We start from the raw sequence: 6,000 nt of genomic DNA, 5'->3' as shown, positions 1-6,000 counted from the left end.
GATTTTTATTATCTCCTTTCTTCAGCTGGTTTTGGGTTGTCTTTGTTCTTCTTTTTCTAGTTCCTTAAGGTGGGAAGTTAAGTGGTTCACTTGGGCTCTCTCTTGTTTGTTCATATATGCCTGAAGTGATATGAACTTCCCTCTTATCACTGCTTTTGCTGCATCCCATAGATTCTGATATGTCGTATTGTCATTTTCATTAGTCTGTATATATCTTTTGATCTCTGCACTTATTTCTTCTTTGACCCATTCATTTTTTAGAAGTATGTTGTTTAGTTTCCACATTTTTGTGGGATTTTTTCCTCTTTTTTGCAGTTGAATTCTAGTTTCAAGGCTTTATGATCAGAAAATATGCTTGGTACAACTTCAATTTTTCTGAATTTGCTGATGTTGTTTTTGTGGCCCAACATATGGTCAATTCTTGAGAATGATCCATGTACACTGGAGAAGAATGTATACTCAGTCACTTTGGGATGAAATGTCCTGTAGATGTCTATCATATCCAGGTGCTCTAGTGTTTTGTTTAAGGCCACTATGTCTTTGTTGATTCTCTGTTTGGATGACCGATCTAGAGCCGTCAGCGGTGTATTGAGGTCTCCAAGTATGATTGTATTTTTGTCAGTTTTTGTTTTAAGATCAATAAGTAGCTGTCTTATATATTTTGGTGCTTCTTGGTTTGGTGCATATATATTAAGAATTGTTATGTCTTCTTGATTCAGTGTCCCCTTAGCCATTATGAAATGGCCATTTTTATCTCTGAGTACTTTTCCTGTCTTGTAGTCAGCATTATCCGATATGAGTATTGCTACACCTGCTTTTTTTTGGATGTTATTTGCTTGGAGTATTGTTTTCTAGCCTTTCACTTTGAATTTGTTTTTATCCTTGTTACTTAGATGAGTTTCCTGTAGGCAGCATACAGTTGGATTTTCTTTTTTAATCCATTCTGCTACTCTGTGCCTTTTTATTGGTGAGTTTAATCCGTTTACATTTAGTGTAATTATTGATACTTGTGAGTTCCCTATTGCCATTTTATATCTTGCTTTCTGTTAGTTTTGTGTCTTGTTTGATCCTTCTCTTTCGTTTTTCTATCTTTTGTTTTTATTTGGTTGTATTCCATACATCTTTCCTCTGTTGCTATCTTTTTTATCTCATGTGCTTCTGTGGTGGTTTTTTCAATGGTGGTTACCTTTGAGTAATGAAAAGGGTCCCTACCCTGTTCATTGTAGCGAACTATTTTGTGAGTACTTTTGCACTCCATCGTCCTTTGCTACTGTTAATCTCCATCTTCTCCCCCTCTTTCTTTTTGTTGTTGTCACAGTTTAAATTTGGTTTTATTGTGTTCTTCTTGGAGCTTTTACTTGTGGCTCTGTTTTTTTTTGTTCTTTGTATCTGATTGGAGATCCCCCTTTAGTAATTCCTGGAGTGGGGGTTTTCTGATGATAAATTCCCTCATCTTTTCTGTATCTGTGAATGTTTTTATTTCTCCTTCGTATTTGAAGGATAGCTTTGATGGGTATAGTATTCGTGGCTGAAAGTTCCTCTCTTTCAGGACTTTAAATATTGGGGTCCACTCTCTTCTAGCTTGTATAGTTTCTGCTGAGAAATCTGATGATAATCTAATGGGCCTTCCTTTATATGTTGTATTCTTCTTTTCCCTGGCTGCCTTGAGAATTTTTTCTTTGCTGTTTGTTTGTGTCAATTTCATTATGATATGCCTTGGAGTAGGTTTGTTGGGGTTAGGAAAACTCGGAGTTCTGTTTGCTTCTTAAACTTGAGGCTTTAGTTCTTTCCACAGGCTTGGGAAGTTCTCATCTATTATTTTTTTGAGTATGTTCTCCATTCCATTTTCTCTCTCTTCTCCCTCTGATATACCTATTATTCTTATGTTATTGTTTTTGATGGAGTCAGATAATTCTTGTAGGGCTATCTCATTTTTTTTTAATTTTTGAGTCTCTTTCTTCTTCTCTCTGTTGTGCCTCAAGTTGCTTGTCTTCTATTTCACTAATCCTCTCTTCTATCTGACCTGTTCTATTAGCTAAGCTTGTTATTTCGTTTTTCAGCTCGTGAATTGAGTTTTTCATCTCTGTTTGATTTGTTTTTATAGTTTCAATTTCCTTGGACATATATTCTTTGTGTTCATTGAGTTGTTTTCTGAGCTCCCTAAATTGCCTTTCTGTGTTTTCTTGTATATCTCGGAGGATTTTTAGTATTTCTATCTTGAATTCTCTGTCATTTAGCTCCAAGGTTTCCAATATATTAAATTTTTTCTCCATAGATTTTTCCTCATCTAGCTGTGTTGCCTCTCTTTCTTTTGTATCCATGATATTCGATTTTCTCTTCCTTAATGGCATCTGAGGGTGGTTTTGTTGATAGTATTAATGAGATTTAATAAAGAATAAAAAGTTAAAAAAATAACAATAAAAAAAATAAAAAATCGAAAAGAGTTGTTTTTTTTTTAAAAAAATTAATAATGAAATAAAGAAAAATAAAATAAAAATTAAAAAAAAGGAAATTATTCCCCCCCTCCTTTTTTCCTCTCCTCTCCTCTCCCCTCTTTTTTGAGAAAATCTTGTGGTGGACTGTGAATTATAACAAACAATGCCGTGATGGAGGGCCTGAATTGGGGAAAAGTAATAAAGGGGAAAAAAAAAAAAAAAAAAAAAGGAAAGAAAAAAGAAAAAAAAAGAGCGTATGGACCCACAAAAAGCAAATAAGGAAAAAATTTCGGTCAAGAATGAAATGATTTGCTTTTAGGTGTTGGTTGTCTAAGAGTTATGATGAGAGGAATAAGAGGAAAACGGAAAAATGGGGGGACAAATTAAAAAATTACTATTGTATTTAGTGGAACAAGAACTAGATAATATGGAGAGCCAGGGATGAGAGCACTGCTAGTGAGTTAAAAAAGTGAAGTAAAAACCCCCCAAAATGCCACAAACATAGGTTTGAGTCCCAGATAAGATAATTTGTTTGTTATTGAGGTTTGAATGAGAGGAGATGTAAAGGAGAAAAGAAGAAACTAATATAGAGGGAGAAAAGAAAGAGAGAGAAAAAAAGAGGTAACCACTAAAAGAAGAAAAAAGAAAGGAGAGAGAGAGAGAGAGTTAAGGGTTTTGGAGTGCAACCCTCATAGAGAGAAAGGAAGAGAAGAGAAAAGATAATGGGAGATGTAACACTTATGGGTAGTGTAGTTCAAGGAGAGGAGAGAGTAAGACCGGTAGAGAGTTAATCGGCCAAATTGGAGGAGGAAAAAAAGTATCAAGAATGAAGATAAGAGAAACAGACGAACAAATATAATAAAATGGGATAGGTTATAAAGTCTGCAGATTATTCTTGATTTTGAGAGGTTATCTTCTTGCTTTTTCTTTTCTCTCCCTCTTCCTGGTCGGTGACTCTGTACCCCGGGTTCTGCCCCTTTGGCACGCTCAGGTAGAGGTTTGCAGTTGATAAGTCTCTATGGCAATGTCATGTATTGTGCTTTAGTCTCATTGGCAGTCGAAGCTCAATAGCATTTATAGGCTCCGACAGTGAGAGAGTCCGTGTTCCTGGAGCCTTTCTCCTAGTCTTTCCTTCCTTAATTATTAGCCTGATAATCCAGCTATGGGGTTGCTGCTGCCTCTGCCTGGATAGTAGGAGGCTCAAAGAGCTGGCAACTCCCCACTCTATTTCCACTCAGCACAGGGCTCTGGGTAAGGCTCAGTCAGTCAGAGCTGCTAGCATAATCAGGTGGGCTTTCTGCCCACTCAAAGACCTCTGGCTCTGCCACTCTGTCCGGTAACACAAGCGGGCGCCCACTTCCGAGGCGCTTGGAGGAAACTCTCACTCACTGTCTGCGACCAGGATATCCAGCCAGCAGTCTCACGCTCTGAGTGAAACCCCCAACCGCAGGTAAAAGTTGTAGCATTGGAATTGAGTCTCACTCCGTCCCCGTGCGCGGCTTTTGCAAGGCGCTGGGGCGGCCCGAGATTCCGCTTTGGCCCACACAAAGGCCCCTGACTCTGCCCCTCTGTGCGATAACACGGGCGCGCACTACCGAGGCACTCAGAGGAATTGCTCACTCCTTATCTGCGCGCGCAAACCAGGATATGAGGCCGGCCGCGGTTCCCTCTGAGTGAAACACCCTCCAGCACGGAAAATCTCCACTGTTGGAATTGAGTCTCGCTCCGTCCCCGTGCGCGGCTTTTGCAAGGCGCTGGGGCGGCTCGAGATTCTGCTTTGGCCCACACAAAGGCCCCTGACTCTGCCCCTCTGTGCGATAACACGGGCGCGCACTGCCGAGGCACTCGGAGGAATCGCTCACTCCCTATCTGAGTGCGCAAACCAGGATATGAGGCCGGCCGTGGTTCCCTCTGAGTGAAACACCCTCCAGCACGGAAAATCTCCACCATTGGAATTAGTTCTTGCTCCCTCCCGTGCGTGGCTTTCCCAGGAAGAAATTCTCGCCCACTAACTGCGCACCGACCAGGAGACCGGGTAAAATGGCCGCTCTGCTTGTCTTTCTTTGTTTGGGTTCGGCGCGAGTGTTAGCTTGTATTGCCCGGGTTGCCACAGGATCAGATTTTCCTCGGCTTGGATCTTTGTGCCACAGCCTGGTTCGGCCGTTTGTGCTGCGGCGGCCTGGATCTATTCACCCCCTTTGCCCACCTCAGTTTCTATATTCACAGTTACCAGAGAAAGCCGCCCTGTTTAGGTTAGTGAGGAAGGAGGAGCATTTCTTACTCCCTATTTCCTTCGGGGTTTGGTTATATATTTAGCCAATTTTTCACTCAATCATACCTTTGGGTGTATTGTGAAACATCTGGAAGCTCCAAGTATAGGTTTTTCTGTTTCTGGTTGAAGATCTTGTTGAGTTTTGGGGGAGATTTATCGGTATCGCTTCCTACCCCGCCATTACTCTGACGTTATCTCCGGGTCCTGTTTTCTTATCCACGAAGCTACCCTATGTCTCTTGATCGGATCATTTAATCCATTAACATTTAAGGTTATTACTGATATGTAATTGTTTATTGCCATTTTTTTTCTTTAAAACTGTTTTTCTCTTTTGCTATATTCTTTTTTTCCTTTGATCTGTTTACAACAGGTCCCTTAGCATTTCTTGCAGCCTTGGTTTGGTTGTAGTGAAATCCTTTAGTTTTTTTTTGTCTGTAAAGCTTTTTATTTCTCCTTCAATTTTAAATGATAGCCTTGCTGGATAAAGTAGTCTTGGTTGTAGGTTCTTGTTCTGCATTACTTTGAATATTTCTTGCCATTCCCTTCTGGCCTCAAGTGTTTCTGTTGAGAAGTCAGAAGTCATCCTTATGGGGGCTCCTTTGTAGGTGATTGTCTTTTTTTCTCTAGCAGCTTTTAATATTTTCTCTTTATCATTTAGCTTTGGTAATTTAATTATGATGTGTCTTGATGTTGGTTTCTTTGGATTTCTCCTTAATGGAGTTCTCTGTGCTTCCTGAACATGTGAAATATTTTCCTGCCTTAATTGGGGGAAGTTTTCCGCTATAATATGTTTGAACAAAGTCTCTATCCCTTGTTCTTTCTCTTCTTCTTCAGGAACCCCTATGATGCGGATGTTATTTCTCTTCATGTTGTCACAGAGCTCTCTTAGAGTTTCCTCAGACTTTTTGAGTCTCTTTTCTTTTTTCTGCTCTGCTTCCATGCCTTTATTTATTGTGTCCTCTAACTCACTGATTCGATTCTCTGCTTCATCCATCCTGCTTTTAATTCCTTCCATTGTATTCTTTATTTCAGATATTGTATTTGTCATTTCTGTCTGATTCTTTTTTATTATTTCAATGTCCTTTTTTATATTTGTTATCTCTTTATTTAGGTTTTCGTAATGGCCATCTATGGTGGTTCTAATATCTTTGAGCATCCTAACAATCGTTATTTTAAACTCTGCATCTGGTAATTTGGTTATATCTGATTTACTTAGGTTCTTTTCTGGGGATTTCTCTTGGTTTATTTGTGTTGTATTTCTCTGCCTCCGCATTTTCTCTTCACGAGAGTGGC

Source organism: Saccopteryx bilineata, chromosome 2 (assembly GCF_036850765.1).
Source record: "Saccopteryx bilineata isolate mSacBil1 chromosome 2, mSacBil1_pri_phased_curated, whole genome shotgun sequence".
Taxonomy (NCBI): domain Eukaryota; kingdom Metazoa; phylum Chordata; class Mammalia; order Chiroptera; family Emballonuridae; genus Saccopteryx; species Saccopteryx bilineata.
The sequence above is the reverse complement of the archived record's forward strand: the minus strand, read 5'-3'. Positions refer to the sequence as shown.